General features: G+C 43.6%; 1 protein-coding gene across 1 annotated transcript in view; it reads left to right on the top strand.

Annotated features, from left to right (window-relative positions):
* Positions 1-268: 268 nt before the first annotated feature.
* WNT5B (Wnt family member 5B) overlaps positions 269-22538 on the top strand; it is a 102581-nt gene continuing 80311 nt past the window's right edge. The window contains exon 1 of the mRNA XM_074983773.1: positions 269-616. The gene's annotated coding sequence lies outside the window, so the exon portion shown is untranslated. The remainder of the gene's footprint in view (positions 617-22538) is intronic.

Here is a 22538-nt window from a genome sequence, read left to right as displayed (position 1 = left end):
GAGACCTAGACGAGTGGGGGGGGGGGGCCCTGCATGTGTCCCGCCCAGGGGGAGGGGGAGCCGGGCGCGGGGCTGTGGCTAGAAGATATCGGTTAGGACCAGACGTAGCCCCTAGGGCGGGGGATCGCCGGCTCGCTGTGGAGAAGGAGAGCGGGAGGGAGCCCCTGGGCCGAGGGAATTCCAGAGGCCGGAGTCCCCTGTGATCCTGGCTCTGTGCAGCGGCGTCCCGGGCGGGGCGGGCCCGGGGGCGGGCCCGGGGCGTGTGGGAGGTGCCCGGGGCGGAGGCTGCTGGAGCCCCCGGGATCAGCTCGCTGCGCTACGGCCCCTGCACTCGGCACCGCAGCTGCCGCACACGGCGGCTGGAAGTGAAGTCCGGTCCCGCTGCTGCAGGGAGCAGGGCCCGGGGCAGCCCCAGTCCGGCTGCGTCCAGCCAGCGGCGCCGGGCCAACCCCCTTCTCCAGCGGCGCAGCTGAGCCGGACGCCGGGGGCGGCTGGGACTGAAGGGCGGCGAGAGCCGGGGGCAGGTGCGTCCCCTCCCTGCCCGGCCAGCACAGCCCCCGCCGGGGACGGGACTCACCTGCTGCGTGCGGAGCTGCGCCGGACGGGCCGCGGGCAGGTAGGCGGCGGCGGCGGCGCTGGCGCTGTCGGAGCTGCTGTCAGGGCGCTCCCCTTCGCCCCGGGCGCGGGTGCAGACTGTCCGCCCCGGGCTCCGGCTCCCCTTCTCCGGCGGGCCCAGCCGCGTCCCCTAGCCCGTCCGCGTCCGAGGAACAGCCCCGGGGCGGAGCGGGCCGGGGGCCGCAGCGAGCGGGAACTCCTCGGCTGGGCCGGGGGCAGGAGCGGGAAAGGGGGGGGGGCAGCGCCGGGCCGGGCCGGGCCGGGCCGGGCCGGGGGAGGCTCTCGCTCAGGCGGCGTGGGGCGAGCCCGGCTCCCTTCTCCTCAGGGCACCAGGAGCTGCCGCTGGGGGCGGGAAACAGCCCCTCACCCCACCCCCGCCTGCGCCTCAGCTCTGCTCTGTCCTGCCCGGGCCGGGGGGGGGGGCACCCCGCAGTTGCCGGCTGCCCCGGGCTTTGCTGGGGACTCCGGCTGGAGGAGCGGGGCAGCCGCGGGGCCGGACACGGGGTGCGCTGCGCGCGGGGCGGCGGGTTCGGCTCGGCTCCCGCCCCGCCCCCGCCCGTTGGCTCCGTCGCCTGCCCCGCCCGCTGAGAAGCAGGAGCGGGAAGGTGTCTGGGACTGGGCGCGGGGGACAGTCCATCGAAAACGGTGTGAGGGGAGTACCAGCCCGAGAGTCCTGGTGGTCCTCTGCCCCCCCCTGCGGCCGTCGGCGAGCCCCTGCCCTGGTGGGAGTCAGAGGTCATCTGTGGGGACTGATTCAGTCCTCGGCCTGTCTGGCTGGGACGGGCAAAGCATCCGAAGCCCTGGTTTTCCCGCTCCGCCCTTTGCTTTTCTGGCACCTGGAGTAATTTTACTAGGTCGCTGCTTTCCCTTACTGCAGCCCAGAGGTGGGTTTGAGCTGGTGTCCTTAGGGTGGGAAGGCACTGCACACCCAAGTCCTGTAAACATCCCTTAGGCAGAGTAGGTCTGGCTTGTGCCTCTGGCTTGGGTTTCTGGATGCAAACTTAGAAACCTTGAGGTTGTGCAGGGGTGGGTGGCTTGTTTTGGGGTATGCTGTTGTTTGCCTTCCTCTGCAGCATAAGACACAGGCTGCTTTCTCACTTGAACTAGTGTAAATGGTGGTCTCTCTCTAATCCAGTGCCTTTAAATAAGGATTTGAGAAGTTTAGCAACTCAACCAGAGGTTGTGCATCTATTGCCGGAGCAGTTGGGTGAGGTTCCATTACCTTCATTATGCAGGATGTCCTACTAGATGGTCACAATGGCCCTTTCTGATCTCAATGGCCATGAGTCTAGGTGGCAACACAGAAAAATTAGTGTGAATGAGACCTAATTGATTCCTGTGCACTCTTTCACTCTCTTCCTCATGCATTATCTTCATTGGAATACAGACATGACTGTTCTTTGCATGCATGACAACATGATGACATCATCATGCATCAGTGTTTTCTTTTTTTTTTTTTCCCCCAACAAGCTTCACAAGTGCACCAACCTACACTTGCTCAGGCCTGCCAACATGGGGAGGGGGGCATAAAAGGCAGTTGACCCCAGGCGTGGCATTTCAAAGGGGCCGAGAGCTCCATCTGTAGCAACTGCTACTTTGGCAATGGCGGCGGTGGCTGGAGCTCCAGACTCCTTTGAACTGTTGCAGCAATGCTGCTGTGCAAAACTGTGAGGGAAATAAGGGGCCCAGTACTGTGGTCTGGGTGGTGCTGAGGGCCGAATGCCTTAGGCTCTGCCCCTTCCATCCTTGGTCTTGCTCCTTGTGGGGGCACAGAGCTGAATCCCCCTCCTGCCTTGCCCTTAGGCCAATGATGGCTGCCTGTGCCACAGCAGTTTCTAGAAGCCCTGTTGTACTGTCAGTTTATGTGCCTGTGTACTGACAGCCTGTGTGCACCAGCATACTCCTGTCTCTTTCATGTGTGCTAAAATACATACTCACCAAAATATGCCCATTAGGACTCTCAGTCTCTCTAATGCATATATATGTACAACATCTTTCCAACACCCTGCCTCATTCTTATCCTGACATTATAAAAGCACACCAGTTCTCTGGTGCAATGTCACAGGCGTACACATTCTCACGTGAACCAGTTCTTTCCATGTCACATAGAACAGCATTGCATGTACCAATGTTTGTGCTCCCTCTGCCTCCAATTTTTTCTCTTGCTCACTCAAAGGACTCTTATATAATAACTATCAATGTGTTCTTTGCACGTTCCAACACATGTATGCTTACCAGTATAATCTATTTTCCTGCTCCCATCCATCCAATATACGTTGGCCTCTCTCCATCCCATATACATAGGCACTTTTGTTTTCTAACATATGCACTTGTGCATACAAACACACTCATGGGCAGCAGGTATAAGGGGACCTGGAAGGCACATCCACCACCCAGACACTGGGCAACTGGGCCACAGTGCCATCCCCTTCCCCGAGAATTCCACTGCTTCCTTTCCTTAATCCCCCACCTGCAAAGGCCCTTTCTGTTCACCAAATCCCTCCTCTTGGGGATGCGGGAGTGAGGAGTGATGCACAGAGTCAGCAAACTTAGAGGCTCCGCTTGACGCTGCTGGGGCTGGTGGCTCAGCACGGGGCTTACGGGGTATGAGGAGCTGGCACTTGGAGAGGCTGCCAGCTGGGGCTGGCCCAGTTCTGATAAAGCTGGGGCTGGGCTGGCACTCAGGGGCCTGGCAGCTTGGCTTGGTGCTGCGGCTGGACCAACTCTGATGGCAGTGGGGCTGGCACAGCACTAGTAGAGGCTGCTGGCTCAGTCAGACACTGGGGCCAACCCAGTGCTCAGGGGTCACAAGAGCAGAGACTCAATAGTGCTGGGCAGGACATTAGGTCAAGGAGGTCACTGCTGGCGGTGGCTCATCGTGATGTGCTTGGGATCATCAGGCTGGGCCTCTTTCAGTCTGGGGGAGCCCTCAGAGCTTTTCCTTTTACAAGGGGTGGGGGTTGAGGGCTCTGGCATGCAGGGGTGGCACTTTGGGCAGAAGGGTTGGGTGTGGCAGGCTTGCCTCCACAAAGCAGGGGTTCATCTGCTACCCGTACATATGTGGTCTTTTAGCTCTCTCTGTGCCAGGACCTAGTCTTTCATTCACATTGGTCCCTTTCTCCCCTCCAGTTTCATGTGAGCCTGGGTGCACATATGCAGGGACATGCAAGTTCTCCTTTCCTTTGCATGTCTGCATAGGCTCCCCCTTACGCTACCCAATATATATTTGTGCCTGGGGACTGGCTTCACCCTCCTCTTCACTTGTGCATATGAGTGAAAAAGTATACAAACACTCTTGCTCATACACACACACACACACACACACACACACACACACACACGATACACACTGTCTCCCTCATGCATGCACTTATTTGTGCACACTGGTTGTGTGTTCCCAATCTGAAATGGCTGTCATAGTGTCATAGAGGCTCGACCAACAGGCCGAAAGTGCTATCACATACACAAGTGTTATTTTATAAGAGGAGTTGAACAAAGGGTGTGTCTAACATAGGTCTGATTAAGTTTACAAAATTCTGGAGGGCTTATAAAATAGAATAGAATGGAGGGGAAAGAGAAGTTCTTATTTACACTTCTGTCTTAACTCATTGAATCATGAATCGCTGGGTACTGAAAGTGGTATCCCTTTATATGCCAAACATTGTCAATAGATGGAATAAATTATCAAGTGTTGCAGAAACTAGTATACATTACAGATAATTTTTCTTCTTTTAAAGAAATTATACAAGTATAGGGAAGGAAAATCATTGAGAGAGCCAACTGCCAGTTCAGAATTGGATAGGCAAGTTGGCCTCTCTCCACATGTGGATTTCCTGTGCTCCCAGGCTCCATCTTCATGTGAGTTTATGCCCAAGATTGTCAGTGCGGGATTCCTTCCTGTTGGAAAGTAGTTTCCTGCTAGCTCACTTTGTGGCTGTAATATTAGCACCCTCTTCTCTTTAAACATGTCCTGAATTCCCCTTCTCTCTAAAATAAATATCCTATGGAGTAATTAAAAATACAGTATCATCCCATGTTATTAATCACAACCTTACAGTATTGAAGTTGGAAGAATTTTTACAGTCTAGTTCACTTCGTTATTGACACCTTCAAATGTATGAATAATCTTAAGTAAAGTCCCCAAAATTATGTGATTGTCTTAAAAATCATATGCTTGCTTTTAAATTGGGGTTCTTTTAATTTCCCTTCTGTTTTTGTTTGGGTTTTTGCTTTGTTTGCACGCTCCAAAATCTCAAAGGTAATATTTTCAGGGTTTTTTTTTTCTGAAACCACAAAGTATGAAAACTGGTATTTTTAAATGAAAGTTGAGATTCTCATGTTAATCACCTTACTAAAATGCCAAATATTGTTTAAGTTGTAATAAAATCACAAGAGTTGGCAATTCCATTACTCTTTACCTTTACTGCTGTTTGCGTTTCACTCTGCACCAGAAGGCTGGTAAGTCTCACATTTTTTGAGAGTGCTTCTGCACTATTGTGGTGCTCTTGGATTTGGATTTCCAGAAATGCAGGATAGCAAATCATTAGAAATAGCTTTCTTATTGACATCGGTATATGCATACTTCTATTAATTAATTTTTTTTATTAAAAAAAACTCTAAAGCAAAACTTTTAAGTGTAAAATTGTTGACAGTATCTCTTAAACCATTTCACAGCAGCTTGGGAATACACAACAAGCACTTCAGCAATCCTTTTTAAAATCAGAATTCAAATAGCCAAAACTTTGAAGGTGGCACAACCTGTACTAACTGCAGCTGATTTTTATATAGAGAAAAGGACATGAACATGTTGGTAAAAGGGATGCAGACCTTGCTGAAAAATTGGAGAAGGTACAGAGAAGAGACACAAAATGGTTTGAGGGCTGGGAAAAATCACAGAATCATAGGGCTGGAAGGGACCTCAGGAGGTCATCTAGTCCAGCCCCCTGCTTCAAGCAGGATCAACCCCTACTAAGTCATCCCAGCCAGGACCTTGTCCAGCCGGGACCTAAAAACCTCAAGTGAGAGACTTAAGGAATTCAATCTGTTTAGTTTACCAAACAGAATCATAGAAGGTTAGGGTTGAAAGAGACCTCAGGAGGTTATCTAGTCCAACCTCCAAAGAGTAAGGGAAGACTTGACTATGCTGTATAGGTACTTTGATGAGGGGTTGGAGAGGGAGGAATCACAGGAACTATATGGCTGGACATTAAAGACAGACATTCAAATTAGATTTAATGCACAACTTTTTAACCGATTGACTGTTAGTACAAACTGCCAAGGGAAATGATGGATTTCTTAAAATGAAGACTGGATGCCATTTTAGCAGTGGTTTAGCCAGCACTAGTTACTGATCTCTGTAGGAGTAACTTGATGAAATTATATGACCTATATAATGCATGAAGTTAGAAGAGATGATTTAGTGGCCTCTTCTGGTGTCCCAATCTAGATAGTTTATGTGAACCTTTCTGCGGAGTGATTGTCATTATTTAGTGCAGCGGTTTCACATTTCACAGAGTACCTATTCTCTTACATATCTGCAAGCAGAAACTAATACATTCTACAAGATACATAGGCATAGGGGTCCTTGGAAGGGCAGTCACCTGAAGGGTAAAGCAGCAACTTTTTAAATAGTCCCAGCAACACTGACTGTTTAAGGACAGGGATTGAAAAAAAATACCATATCTGGTTAAAGCTACAGGGGAGTTTGTGGACAGAATCTAGTTATTTGTCTGGAACAACAAGAATTTGGAGTACTGAATACCCAACCCTCTAGTTTTACATCTTATTTATGGCAATGCCCACACCTTGGGAAGTTGTTGTTTCTAGTTCCCTGCCCTAACTGGTCTCCTGAAGGATTGAGCTCACAGCCCTGGATTTAGCAGGCCAATGCACAAACCACTGAGCAATTCCTTGCTGTTTGAAAGGTGGCCCCCACAAAAATGCAGGGCCTTAACCCCAGGCTGTGCCATCAGATCTGAATTAAGTGGCAGAGAGGAAAACACTGCTTACTGAATTGTAAGCATCACCTCCTGAATCTCTTCAGAGAGTTGTCTTTAGAGAGGTTTCATCTGAGTACAGTCACACTTTTCCACCTTGCTCTTAGTCTTGCCATTGTCTTCAGCCTGCAATGTCACATGGGCACATTCCTGAAAAGTCTTTTCATTTTAGTATGAACACCGCATGGGGGGTTTGGGAAAGCAGAGAAAAATGGTGAAGAAGTGCCCAGATTGTTGGTCTGTCCATTAACTTTGTACTTGGTAGCTCTAGGCTGCAGATTCTTGCCTTTCCATGGTTTTGCCGTGAATGCTCCTCTTGGTGCCTAGCAAAAGCAGATGGCTAGGTCTGTGTGAATCCCATCTCTTCTGCTGAGTATGTTTACCTGTCTAAATATAACTCCTCAGCCAGTCCCATGCATCCCAGACTGACCTGTTCTCTTGTGGCTGAGCTGTGGGTCTGGCTCTTGCTGCAGCATTTCCTGGCTGCTTTGGGCTCGTAGTTTGTAGCTCAGTCCCTTTCTCAAACAGATATGTGTCAGATGCTCATTCTCGCTAGGACTTTTAGAAGCCAGTTCTCCCCATTCCTAGATTTTATTTTTAAACCTTGCTGTACAGTGAGAAACCTAACATCTCTCAAGAGCAGAAGGTCCCTATTGCCCCTGCTCTGATTACTCACATCCTCTCTGAATAAATACAATATAGTGAGTTTCAGAAATCTCACATCTGCCAGTTACAACCCATACAGCTCATGCTGCAACTCTGATTGTTCTCAGAGATCAGGCATAATGAGGCAATCTTAAAAGAATAGTTTGTCTCTTTTAGCCTCTGTTAGAATCTCAGAGATGGTTATAGCAGATATTTTCCCACTGTATGTTTTTTCTATTTCTCTTTCAGTTAGAATTTGATTGCTTCCCATTTCTTGTAGTTTTTAATTTACTTTTGAAAATCTTTACATACTCCACAGCCTCTGAAGAGCGGAGAAATGAGTGAACAAGGGAGGACGTAATTCTCTACTGGGCTGAATTTATTTTTTTTTAAATCCTATTCCAGAGACTAGCCTTTACAGTCTAACCTTCCTGTCCTTATACATCTAAATAAAGACTGAACGATGAAATCATTAGTGGCTTCCACAACCATGCAAGAGACTCCTAACCGAATTAGTCTACCACATGAGAGAAATGGTTTGACTCCTAGTATGGCTGACTAGAATCCTTGAGCTAACCCAACAGTCCTGTGGTTACTGTTGTTGTGTTTGGAGAAGAGGTAAATTAAAGCCGACATTTCCAAAAGGGACTGTTGATTCTGCATGGCTCTAATTTTAAGTTGTCTGAATCGAGGAACTATTAAAAGCCCTGATTTTCAGAGGTGAGGGCTCATCACTTGCTGAAAATCAGGCCTCTTCAAGTTGTCTGAAATTGGTTCCCCAAAGCTACTAGTCACCTTGGAAAATTTTAGCTTAAGAGTCTAAAGCAGCGATTTCCAACTGTTGGCCTGCAGGCCTGTAGGGATCTGCAGATTATGTCTAAGAGGTCTGTAAAAAGTTGTCATTACCATAGAAAAGTGGTTTTCAACTTATGGTCCGTGGACCTTCATTCAAAATTTTTAGGGGTCCACAAATGAAAAGAAGGTTGAAAATTATTCCTCTAAATGAGAATTAGAAAAATCTGTGTTCACCGAGAGAGATTAATTCAACTACACAAGGAAAAGTACCGAAGTGATCTCTCATGAGGACTAGTTCCGACCAAACCTCACAAAACTGTTGACTTCATGATTCTCCTGCAAAGACAGTTAGTTAGAACAGACTGTCCTAGGCAGATCAGCAATCTGTGTCCAAACTCTGTTGCATTTGACTTATAAAGGTGATCTGAAAAATAAAATGTGTTTGATGTATAAAAGGAGGACTGCTAGCTTTTTAGCTTTAGATCTGTAAGTGTCAAGATTTCTTGGTTTTGTTGGAGGGTTTTTTGTGAGTCTAAGATGATGTTTCTTGAAAATTATTACTGCTTAACTGAAGTAATAATGGGGAGGGTTTGAATATTTAATAAAATAGTTTTCCCAATTGGTCTGTAGTTGTTGAGGTTATGTGTTAACAAACACAAAGAGATACTAGTGTTTTATACCATCTGACTAAAATTCTCCGTCTTTGTCAATTGTGTAACTTCAGTGTTAGTATTAGTTTCTTCTGTGTTCATAACTACAGAATCTCCAAGATAGACAAGATCTGACTGAAACAAACAGAGGTTTCTTTTATTTAGTTACAAAGCGTTCAGGCCTTTGTCATACATTGTAGAATAGTGAAAAAAGACACAAACCCAAATTCATCTTGCTTGGAAAATAACTTTTAAAAGCAGTTTAATTATTTCATGGATGTCATGTAATTTTGTAGTTTTCTGAAATCTTGTTTTACACTTAAAATAGAAAGTGGATACAATGAACAAATAAAATTACACAATCTTTTTCTTTTACAAATTTAGCTAGTCTGGAGGCTTCCTAATACTCTGTCTAATGACCCCAATGTGTTCTAATTGTGCAGAATCTGGCTCAGTACAACATCATGGTTTTGTTCAGTAACTATGCTGACATTTTCATTTTTTTTTGTCTTTTTTGGAAAGATTTGGAATGTCACAACTAGACACTATCACGTCAGACTCTGCACAGCCTTGGGTTCTGATAATGTGAGTAAAGTTTTGTGGTCAGTTACCAAGATTTAATACATTCTACCATGCAGGTGTTCATGGAATTTTGTTATTCTATACACTATACCGTAAGGCCTATTATTTGAACATAAATACCAGTTCTTGTCAAGGGTGTAAGATGTGTATACAATAGACTTCTCCCTGCCATTGTGTAATCTGAGTGAGATTCCAGTTCCCACTTCAACTAGGAGTCTCACAAACCAGCATTACAGGAAAAATGTAGTGAGAAGGTTCTTACACTTGAACAGGAGCTGCATGCTCACCTGTGTCACTTTTTTTTTTTTGCCATTTCTATGAACATTCCCTATGCTTATGTTTTCTTAATGACACTATTAGATATTTTACCAGTTTAAAGTGACTGTTCAGCAACCACTTATTAATACCAGGAAGGCTTGCAACTGGATAACTTTATTACATGCCAGTGCTAGCTATATAGGTTCAGTTTCTTCTTCAACTAGGTGGGTTCTATCAATATCCGTATCCTAAGAAAACTGCACTGTTGTCGGGAGGAAGTCACTGGGTTGTCTTTGCTCAGCTTCATAGTATTTTTGCACTACTGCTTTCAAATTATGTAACTACATTTCTGTGTTTCTTCACAACTCGAGTAGCATTCAGGGAACATAGTAACCTTTGAACTTTCTGGTGGATGATAAAAGTTCTGGTACGTTAATCATGCCATATGCTAACGAAACAGTTTACACTAAGGTCTTGCCATCACCAGAAAAACGATGAAGTTTAGGTCAGGCTTAGACAACATTAATTATCTGAACCCCACTTAAACTCAGCCACTTCTCCTACTGTAGATTCAGGGTAAAGTCTTTCGCTCAGCTGTAGACCTTCTTAACTCAACCTGCTAAAACTGAGCTGAATGTGTTATCCTGCATCCATCTACACTGGGAAAAGTAGATGTTTGTGATGTTTACAGAGCTTCCATTTTCTGCTCTGTGTTACACAAGTCAATTCCCATTGTTGTTTCTTACTGACTATTCCAATAATTTTTGTGTAATGACTTGTAATTCATTGCAAATTGAATTCTTGATTGTGTCCACATGGGTAGTTTGGAAAGACTGAAGAGAAGTTAATTTTACTTATTCAGTGTTGTGCTTTCAAGTGAATATCCAGAATTCTTTCCTAAAATAAATTATCCTTTTAAACTGTGATGGTTAATTTGCTGTGAAGCTTTCTGCTACATATGCCATACACAAATTAGATCTCTGCTGTACTTCTGGTGTAATTAAATTATCTCTTGTGAAAGATGGGTGTTTTAAAGCTATCATTTGAGGCAACCTTTTGGTCGACTATTGTCCAGCCAGGCACTCTTGAAACCCACCTTACATCTAAGAGTCCACTGCCCATGCCCCCTCCAAAAACAAAAAACACCTTTGGTTCCATTACTGCCAGAAAGTTTTTCTGCCAGGCCCTGTATCATATGTCTCTAAAAACTTTCAGATTCTCCACGGAACCGCTGACACTCCCTTTAGAAGTTGCATCAAAGCACAACTCCAACCAACCTCCAAGAGGAGACATTTCTTTCTTTGTTGAGAATTCCTTTGTTCTCGCTCCTCTTCTAAAACACAATTGGTCCCACTTTTACTGTGTTTGGAATAAAGACAAGTGAAAATTCAGAGGCCAGATTCACAAATAATTGTGTGATAGCTATTGATTTCATCTACACCAGAAGGCAACATGCTCTTGAAGGAGGAAAGACCAGGTCTCACAGAAACTTCTCCCGTGTATTTCTCTGGCAAGACTATTACTAAAGTTACATCATTGGATCACATTATTGATCAGTTAAGCTAGGTGAATATCTTAAACATTTCCACTAATATTTTCCAGAACTGAAATATTGAATTCAGGTTGTTTTGCACAGTTTTATATGTGATCTCCATTAGTGTGTCAGCAAATGAATTTACTGTCAGGAAGAATATTAATAGAAACTGCATTATAAGTGAATTGACAGTGTTGATTGGATTTATATTTGAATTTAGAAATGCAAATATTTGCATCAGAAAGCCAATTCCAGGAGTTGAATTGCTCCATTTGGGAGACTCAAATCAAAGCTAACTAACTACAGTAAACTCTTTCATATCCACCAGCCCTGAGACAGGGAGGTTGCTGGATATTCAAATATTCTAGATAATAGAGAGATATGCCTACCAATGCATAGCACTAAAGAAAAACAAAATTAGATATTAAGAAACAAATAAATGTATGCAATGTACTTCTTTTTGCCAACAACAGTAGTATGGTGCACTGTAAACTTATATTGTATTTGCTGTATTTATTTATAATTACCCTCACTACACTGTACTTCTGGAAACCATAACTAAAATTTACTTATGGTTAAAACGCTGGTTATTTGAGAGTTCTGGATAATAGAATGCCAGATATGAAAGCAATTAACTATAGCTGAATTTATCACATACTTGCAACAAAATGTTCACAAACAAGCTGTATACCAGGAATTATTTGTAGGAATTCTCTGCCAAATAATTTTGGATGATAAATTTTGAGAAAATTATAAACTGCTCTTGTAAAACCTGAGACGAAGAAGAAGAAAAAGTCAAATCTCATTGAATTATGTATTACAGGTTATTCACTCAGGTCTACTGAGCAGTGAGTTCAAGGCAAGGTACTGTTACCTAGGAATTTCTAAGGCTTAGTTAACACACAGGTTTCTTACTGTGTTGCGTACACTAGAAGTATCTTACTTTCCCATCTGGAAGACCTTGATTCATTTCCCCCCAATCCACTTCTGCTGTCTCAGTTGGTAAACTTCTGTCATTCTCTACAGTCCTTTTACAACCCATGCATGCTCATTGTAGTGGTTTACCCCTTCTAGTGGCTCCTAGACTACCTAGAACAGGCATTCTTAAACTGGGAGCCGTGACCTCACAGGGGGCCCCAAAGTTATCACATGGGTGTTGTGAGCTGTCAGCCTTCACTTCACCTCCATCATTTATAATAGTGTTATGTATTTATAAAAGGTTTTTTTTTTAATTTATAAAAGGTATCACACTCAGAGGCTTACTGTGTGAAAGGGGTCACCAATATAAAACTTTGAAACACAGTAATCTAGAGAGTGATGTCAGGGCTGTCCCCCTCTGTGACCTTCCAAGTTCAGAAGGTTTAAGAGACATTAAAAATACCTTGCCGCTGTAGGCTTCTTCTTAAAAAGCTTCCCAAGTCCTTCCTCATAAGGGGATACAGAATACCAGACAGTGCAAAGGAGCGGTATTGTCAGGAAAATCAGTGTGATCTACACCAGGAATACACAAAGTGGGAGGTGGCCCCTTTGGGGGGCATGAAATTTCATAAAGGGCGGGGGGGGGGGGCAAACAGTACAATCAGCTCCTGGATCTCAGGCTCATGTTGAAATATGCTATTGTTTGTATGTGTGTTCACATTTATGCTGTATACCGATTACTGCATTTTTTACATTCTACAGACTTTTCTTACATGTGCCGAAAGTTTTTTTTTTTTTTTTTTTAATGAACATAACTAAAAAATCCATCGGTCTGGATTACGTTAGACAGTTGGGGGCAGGGGAGCTGCTAATTGCAGAGAAGAAAAGTGGGTCTCAACATAAAAAGTTTGCACAATGGTGATCTACACTTATCTCCTCCTCCCAATCCTAAGTGCAAATGTATTTAAAATAGTGGGTAGATTTTTGAAAGCCACCACTGTTCTTTTAATTTCTGCAGGAGCCTCTTCTAGTAAAAGCCATGAGAATGGGTTATGTATGCAGGGCAATAGTTATGAAGAGCAGCCTAAGCTTAGGACAGCACTCCATTGAGCCGGCATCAAAGGATCTCTTCCCTGCGCAGTCTGTTGGTTTCCAATAAGTAGGGAGAAATAAAACAAGAAAGGAACTGGGATTTAAAAGGACAGAAGTAAAAAAGAAGATGGGTGGAAAAAAACAAGTGATGTGGCAACTGGTCTTTGCCATCACTACTGCATTCTTCCACCACAGTGGTGCATGTTAAGATAAATCCCCAGACTGTGTTTGCCGGGGAGAGGGTGCAGAGGCAGAGTTAATACAAGAAGTTGGGACCCGCTGCTGTGAGCTCTCTCTTCTCAGCACTAACTTCCTCTCCAGTGTTTGCTCCCACTCCTCCTGTGCTCTCACATCAGGCTGTGATTCCTTAAATTAAGCTTGAAGGGCTAATGCAGTACTCCAAGTAGGAAACATTGAAGGAAAACCCACAAGCAGAGGAAGTGATGCAGGAGATGCCCTTTTCCCTCTTAGCACTGAACCAATGTACCAGCAGGGAGCTAGAGGGTATTGTACTGTTGGAGGGCACCATCATTCACAATGGATGTAAAATAAGGGGCTTGACCCACTGTTGTCATTAAAGACCCTGGAGCACTTTTCACAAAAATAGGTTTGCTAATCCCTAATGTCCCATCCAAATTCCAATATGGTTGGAATCCCTAAATATTGAGTCTGTTCTGGTAAGGGGCTATGATCTGAAGAAGTGGGTGTGCCCCATGAAAGTTCATCACCTAATAAACTATTTTGTTAGTCTTTAAAGTGCTGCTGGACTGCTTTTTGTTTCCCTAAACTTCTGTTATTTCAAGTAGGTATTCTTCACTTCTGAACTTATTGTGCCATGTGCTATCAATAAGCTGCTGCACTTCACATCAGGAATAGCTGCATTACACCAGTGGCTAAAAGGATCCTTACCTGTATAGTTTGTAAGCAAATTGTCAAATGCTTTGGAGGCTATAGAAAATGGAAGGTGTTATTTTATGATCAGTGGCATAATGGTTTTATATACCCAGGGTTCATTATATGGGAGTCAAAAGCTGGTAGCCTGTAACTGACCATTGCTCACACTTCATCTTCCTGGATAGACAGAGCCAGCAGGGTTCCCAGTCTTCATCTTGAAACCACCCTGCTGTGTCTCAACTATCTGAGCATATGAAGACACAGTCTGCAGAGAACTGCAATGGGACATGCCTATCCAGCCCACAAGTTTTTGAAAATGAGTATCTCTGATGTTCCTCGATGATTGGTTTTGGGACTTTACAGCTGGGACTCTTACACTTAGTTCTCAGCAGAGAACAAGGTTTGCACATTGCTACTATATTTCCTTTTCCCAGCATTGGCTGAGATGGAATAGCAGGACGTTGTTCACACTAGTACAAAAAAACCAGTGTGAAAATGTTTCCTTTTTTATTTCCTGTTTCCTGACCTTTAGATCTCCTCATTAGAGGAAGAGGGGCCAACAGTGCAAGGAGATGAACCCCCTCCCTTTTTTTTTTTTTTTAGTTTAAAAACTAATGGGAACTGTGTCAGACTGCAAAATTTTTGTCTTCTGGCCACCCCATAAAGATAAAAAAAAATTGCAGAAATAGAAGGGATATAGATACAAGAGATAAAAATGCTTAGAGATATTAAGAGACTGAAAGTTCAGGATTATGTAAATTAGAGAGAAGTTGCATAAATGGGAACATGACAGAAGTACCCAGACTCATGTGTGGTCAAGTGAAGTAAACTAAAGTAGTTCTGTAAATATATATTTAAATAATACAGGACAAGAGAATGGTCAGTAAAACTGACATGCAATAAATTGACATGGAAAACTAATTTTTTTTTTTTTTTTTTTTACATAGCACCTCACTAACATAGGGAACTCTTTGCTTGGTCTTGCCGCTGAGACCAAGAACTTAGTAGGATTTCAAGAAGATTAGATATTTATATAGACCAGGGGTGGGCAATAAAAAAGCATCAGCCCAAAAGGATTAGTCCCTAGTGTGGTGCTGCCACTGTATTTTCTTGCACTTCCATAGGTATTGGACGGTTGCAGCTCTCAGCCAGTGATCACTGTTCTTAGCCAATGGGAGTAGCAGGGAGTGGCACAGACTGGGACACTGCTGCCCGCAGCTCCAATTGGCCATAAATGCCAATCTGTGGCCAGTAAGAGCTGTGATCACCCAATACCTGCAGAAGTGCAGGTAAATATTAGAGGTGGGAGCCCTCCAGGGACTAACCCTAGCAGACCATATCTGGCCTGGTGGCTGGTATTTGCCCACCCTGATGCAGACCATAATAAGCTCCACAGACTATCTATTACAAGGAATATCAGCCCTTTTAATTGAGGACATTCTCCCTATCTTCCAGGTTTTGCTGGTTAAAACCTGCACAAGCATGTAATACACTTAAGTGTCTTCAGATAAGATACCCCGCTAGAGGGATAATTGGTTTGATTTGGTATGCAGGTCCCTGTGTTCTTAAATCAGAATGTAATAATAGGATATTTACCACCTTTAGGTGATTAATACAGATCTGGTCCAGAGCAGTAGTAAGTGAAAGCTGCATGTCCCCTGAAGGCTGATTTGTGATTTATGGGAAATTATTTCCTGATTTCAAAGTAGTTCCTAGTAGAAAATTGTCCAGATTGCCTAAAGTACTGTTCCCACCATTGTCTGCATTAATTGCCCTCTTGCTGGCAATCTCAGTGTTGAGACCAGGAACTGAACGAGGTATGTGTCAAAGCCGTACATTCATGTCCTGCAAGTGACCTCTGCCGATCAAAATTGAGGGAGTTTGTACTGTTGATGCTAGTGTTGCACCTGTCTCTTGATAAATACTGTGCTTAATTCTCCAGGAATGCCTGTCTGATCTCTTTGGTCACCAGTAAGTCTTTATTCTTGAACCTGTAACCACTGCACAGGATACAGCCACTAACTCTACCTTCCACTGTTAAGTTGCCTAAGCTGCAGTTCCTCTCCTTGTTTTATCATTTTTATACCAACCACAGTTTCTCCTAGACAGTGCTCATTTGGTGCTCCAGGCAGAGCAATAACACCATGACTTCAGAGATAATTTAGTCATATCTCCTCCATCCAGTAAGCCTGATCCTGCTGCCTGCTTTGGTCTCCCAGTCAGTGCCTATTTGATACTGTAGGCAGACCAGGCAAAGGTAAATGAAGTGAGCCACAGTGAAAATGGCCAACATCGTGCTACTACTGGGTGACTGAAGTTCCTGATGTGAAACAACCCTGCTGTTCTAAGCCTGATTTCCCCTTTGTCTTCCAAGATCTGTCATAGCACCTCAGCCCTGACCTGAAGTTTCATTGTCTGACTCATTGCCACCAACAGGATTGGAGTATGCAGATGAACAGAAGGTATCTAGCAGCACTGCCTCTGACGGCAAAATGCTTCTTGGACTACAGCTCCAAATGAGCTATGTGAAGAGATCAGGCATTTCTGCTGTTCTAGTTTGCTTGTTTTCATCAAAATCAATCAAGTGCCTCCAGTTGCTGACTAGGTTGTTCCCTGACAGTTTGCTGTTGACTGGACACAGTCTTCAAAAGTGCCATTACCAATTTAACTAAAGGAGAATATCTATGAGACATATGAGGGCAAACTCAGTTCCATCCAGTAGAAGGTAGTAGTACATATAAGCACTAGCTAGTTCATGGAATCTGTCCTTGCGGATAATAAGATTTTGGCCAAGTCCATTCTTTTCAATGGTTGTCTGTGTGATAATGCTTGTCATTTGGACGCTCAAGTCCTAGCGCTCAACAACTGAACTGACATAGGCAAGATAGGTAGAATGTTCCAAATGAGGCACCTGACTTGTAAAGAAGATATAAGTGAAACAGAGGCATTACATATGTAATTTGCATGTGTGTATTTTAGTATGTTGATTAAATGGTGTACAGCTGTGCAATTTGGATTGCAAAAATGTGCAGGCACTTTATTTGCTTTCTACTCATAAGACTTTGCAGCTTCTGAATTTTGGTACACATCTTCCTGCATTGAACACAAAATCTTAAAGGGCTCCTCAGTGTAAGTTATCAAATTTGGTCTTGCTTTGTTTGTCCAGACTATAGGTTACAATGCAGAACTGTAGCTCTGTCCCATCTGTGCTCAGAAGAGTCACAAATCTTTCAGGAAATGTGGTCTGAGTGCCAAATCCCAGAAGCAGTGGTTTTTCATGTTTTTTGGGGTCTTATTGAAAGTGTCACATCTCTAAAATTTACCCCACAGAGCAAACCTTGGTCTACAGCTGCACCAGAAACATGTGTCTAAAAAAGCTACTGTCAGAAGAGATGTTCTGGCAAAACTTCTGTCGACAGATCACGTCTGTGCATAAAATCGGATTGATCTTTTGATCCACTCTGACAAAAGGACCCCCTGGAATGTTTACATAGCTATTTTGTCAACAGTTTCTGTTGACAAAATACATTTTGTGTGTGGATGCTCCATGAGTTTTGTCTACAAAACCTCAGTTTTGTCTACAAAACTCTCAAGTGTAGATGTAGTCCTAGTGTGTGATCACAGGTCTGTGATTAGGGAAGAAGAGGATGTTTGTTGATCAGATTCTAGGCTGCTGAGTTGTCAATATCGATTATCCCACTAATTTTCAACACCTTTAAAATACTTTCTATGTGCACGCAAAAGTCATGAGCTTGTATATATCAGAAAAGAAATCTCATGTCTGAAAGGAGGTGTGAAATAATGCACCCTTGTGTTATATAGAAAAAAGGCCAAAGGCTATAAAAATCAGATACAGAAAACTTGACAACAACCATTAAAAATAGTCTCACAGGGATAGCTGTGTTAGTCTGTAGCTTCACAAAAAACAAGCAGTCCTGTAGCATCTTAAAGACTAACAGCTGTATTTATTATGTAATGAGCTTTCATGGGTAAGACCCACTTCTTTAGATTTTCCGATCTGAACATTAAAAAGAATCTGTCGTTTCCCTAATGTCTTTTATCCTGAAAAATCCCAGATGTTTCACAAATGTATATGCATTAGAAACACTTCATCTGCCACCTAAGTGCTGCCACCTCTGTTTGAAACACAGCAGCCGTTGAACTGTGCAACAGTTTAGGACAGAAAATGGAAAAAAATTCATCTTTAGGAGAAATTTCAGGAAAAATGTAATTTTTCATGTTGGCATTTTGCCAAGGTAACACTGATTCTTGTGAAAAGTGCCATTTTCTCTTTAATGGCCACAAATGTAATCAGGCCTTCATTTATCTCATCTGAAAGTACATCTCCAGCAGGTTAGCACTGGCTAGCATCATGATGGGGCACTGGTTCAGTACTGACTCAGAGGAAGCATACTGCCTACTGAGTCACCCATCACTTCCTGCAGCATCCTAAATTTTCCTTCATGTACTGACCAGTCTTACCACTGGGTGAGATCAGATGAGATCACAACCCCTGAGGTGGTCTGGCTGCAATAAGAGAGATACTGAAAAGCAATTTTCATAGTAAATGTTGGAAGTGTGTGTGTGTGTGTGTGTGTTTGTTTTTTTTTTAAATGATTAGGTCTTGGATTACAGATCTCAAAAACAAGAAACCTTCTTTAACTGACTTAATAATAGTATAGTTTTAAAAGTACTTGTTTGGCCAGTGCTGACTACATGCTTATACAGCTACCCCTGGCCTGGGAAAGATCTAAACCACAATGGCTAAGTATAGAGGCCTCTAAAATATTTTCATATATACAGTGCCTGAATACACAAACATAACCAGTTTTTCTTCTGCCTACAAGAGCAATATTTTCCATAGGATTTGTATTGACAGAGGTTTTCCCCTGTAGTTATACTTATCTATTAAAATAAAAGCCTCCAGAATTGCATGCCTCTGCTAAACCCACCTTCACCCCCACTTAGAACGCAATATAAGCAAAGTCATCTTTTTTTCAGAGGCAAAATAAGATTTTTCATTCTGCGTCCGAGTAGCTCTTGACTGGTGCTTGTTAGAAACACCACAGAGGAGGATTCTAATACCAAGACACCATTGCCAGGACTCGCAGCCCTAGCTTCTGAGAAGAGCAGGATCTGCGCACTAGGGCACTAATTCTGGGAGTCACTCTCTTAGCCTAGAAGCATGCTAGGATCCATATATAGGGCACCCAGTCCTGCACTTCTCCTCCAGTCTGTACAAGAATCGCTACAGTTCTGCCATTTACTTCATCTCTCTGAGTGGCAGTAGCTATGTCAGCAGAATAGAGCACTTAAGCCCGGGTGTAACTTATGTCCTTGGGGAGGTGCCTTTTCCATAAACCTGAGGGACTTAAGTTGCAATGAGTAACCACACTTATGAACAGCAACAAAGGGTCCTGTGGCACCTTGTAGACTAACAGAAAAGTTTTGAGCATGAGCTTTCGTGAGCACAGACTCACTTCATCAGATGCTGGTCTTGGAAATCTGCAGGGCCAGGTATAAATAAGCCAGAGCGAGGGTGGGGATAACAAGGTTAGCTCAGTCAAGAAGGTTGAGGCTTACTACCAGCAGTTGATCTGGAGGTGTGAACATTTATGAACAGGGCCCTGTGTGTGCTGTGAAATCTATACATCCTTACAGAATCAGTACAGCTGTGCGCAACCCCTACTTTGTGTACAGCACTGTGGAGCCCACAAGTTGTATTCTGTCACGAAGGTCTCTATCTCATAGGCCATGTTTATAATAGACCAAAAAAGTCAAACACAGATATGCAATTCTGGCTATGCCAGTTGCATAGGTAAAAATCGACATATTTGCACTCAGCTAACTTGCCTGTCTATACAGGGGCAGGTCAATGGGAGAGTTTCTCCTTTCAACCTCACTCCTCACATTTCGTGAGGAGTACAGGTGTTAACTGTGACCCCTGAGAGCTCAATTTTGCGTGTCCAGACAAGACATGTGAAATTGAACCCCAGGAGATCCATCCTGAATGAGTTGATCTTCCATGGCAGTATAAATAAGCCCTTAGGGCATTTCTACACTACAAGGACTAAAGTGACCCAGCACCAGCACTATAGCTATACTGCAGTATCGCTGTAGTGTAGATATTCATTGGCACAACAGGAGCCATTTTTCTGTTGCCATAGTGAGTCCACTTCATGAAAAGGTGGAAGCTAGGTCAGCAGAATTCTTCTTCTGTCAACCTAGAAGAATTTACAGTGGAGGTTAGGTAGACTAACTACATTGCACAGAGCACTATTTTTTTTTCCGCAAGACTGAGTGATATGGCCAGCCTGATGTAATGTTTAGGTGTAGAACTTTTTTAGACTTAGAGCTTGCCTGACCCCTTTGAGTTCTCTGTGTGCCTCCCTCTTTCTCTTTGGGAACACTGGCAGCTCCTTCTAAGCAGCTCAGTGTTACTTCTCTACATTATTCCTCAAAGATGGTTCTGCTGTAACTCAGTCTTGGGTCTGTTGTGTGCCTATTTCTCTGTTGACATAATATATTATTGTTGATATGGTTTGTGGATTCTGTGCTGCGGTGAGCATATGGCTGTAGGCAGTGCATGGATGTTGTCATGGTGGGAATGACATCAGAAATTGACAGTGGGTTGTATGCAGACTGGAATGTCAATGTTACTGCACTCCAAGATTATGTGCTTCAGGGCACACCACCTGGTTTGTGAGAGGCGTATAAATTTTCTGTAGGAATAGGTGGTTTTCCAGGATCTATAGGCTTTACCATTATTTCTATCAGGATTTCCATTCTGCCTGTGGATCCTCTGCTTGCAAAACAGCAGCTCTAGGAATCCCCTGGTTTTTATGGTAACAAGAACTTGTCCTCCCTTTTGGAATCAGTCTATCCCTTTATACATTTGTGTCAATACAGAGCTGAATATGAGAAACCCTTTATAACACACAACCACAATCATGCCTAGTCTCTACACTTATTAGTTTTGAATTGTATCTGAAATGTAGATTTATCACCTTGCGAGTTCCCCAGTAAAGGCCATTCTTTAGGAAAGCAGAGTACAGAAAGAGTGGGGGATGAAAATGTATGCTTGCTTGAAGCTGGGATAGGGTATGACTTCTGAAAGCCTTCCCAAACCATGCCCTAGAACTGGTGGTGGTAACACTCTGCACTTCCATCCAAAGATCTCAAGATACTTTACAGACATTCATGAATTTAGGCTCCCAACACCCACTTACCTAAGATCATGCTGACAAGTCTCAGTCTTGTTAACCTGTATCTGCAAAAACAACAGAGCCCTGTGGCACCTTAAAAGTTAATAATTTTATTATGGCAGAAGCTTTTGAGGGTAAACCCCACTTCATCAGATGCATTGGAATGGAAATTGAGAGGCAGAGATGTGTGTGTGTGTGTGTGTGTGTGCACACATGCGCAGACACACACGTATATCAAAAGAAAGGAGATACTTACTGAGTGTAGGGCCAGAGTTAAAGAGGCCAGTTCAATCAGGTGCATGTGGATCACGCCCAGCAGCTGATGTTGGGGTGTGAATACCAAAAGAAAGGAAATTGCCTTTGTAGTGAGAGAACCATTCTAAATCCTTATTCAGTCCTAATGTAATTGTGTTAAATTTGCAAATGAATATTAGCTCTGCTGTTTGTCTTTGTAGTCTTGTTTTTGATTGTGGAAGGATGGTTATTTTTAAATCCATTACTGAATGTGTAGGGAGGTTAATGTGTTCTCCCACTCCTGGTTAATATCTGATTTGTGTCCATTTATCCTTTGGCTCAGAGACTGTCCAGTTTGGCCAATATACATGGCAGAGGGGCATTGCTGGCACATGACAGAGTATATCACATTAGTAAATGTGCAGGTGGATGAGCCCCGATGGTGTGGTTTATATTGCTAGATCCTGGGATGATGTCACTTGTATAGGTGTGTGGACAGAATTGTCAATGGGGTTTGTAGCGAGGATAAGTTCCTGGGTTAGTATTTCTGTGGTACGGTGTGTGGCTGCTGGTGACTATTTGCTTCAGGTTGGGTGATTGTCTGTAGGAGAGGACTGGCCTGTTGCCAAGGTCTGTGAGAGTGAGGGATCGATTTTGAAGATAGGTTGTAAATTGTCAATGATGCTCTGGAGGGGTGCTAGCTAGGGACTGTAGATCTGTTATTTTCTGTGTTGGGCCAGTCCTGTAGTAGGTGATTTCTGAGTACTCATCTGGTTCTGTCAATCTGTTTCTTCACTAAGCTAAAATACCCACCCTTTTATGCACTGGAAGACTATTATTATATCTCCGCTCACTCATCTCTTCTCCAGACTAAACAAACCTAATTTTGTCAGTGTTTCCTGATTGGTCGTGTTTTCTAGCCCTTTAATCATTTTAGTTGCTCTCCATTGGATTTTCTCCAGTTTGTCTACATCTTTCCCCTAGTGAGGAGCCCACAACTGGACATAATACTCCAGATGAAGCGTTATAAGCATGAAGTAGAGTGAAAAAGTTACTTCTCATGACTTGCTTACAACATTCTTGGTGATACATCCCAAAATGATGTTACCTTTTTTTTTTC

This window comes from Carettochelys insculpta, chromosome 1, assembly GCF_033958435.1.
Source record: "Carettochelys insculpta isolate YL-2023 chromosome 1, ASM3395843v1, whole genome shotgun sequence".
Taxonomy (NCBI): domain Eukaryota; kingdom Metazoa; phylum Chordata; order Testudines; family Carettochelyidae; genus Carettochelys; species Carettochelys insculpta.
This window is presented reverse-complemented; position numbering and strand designations above follow the sequence as displayed.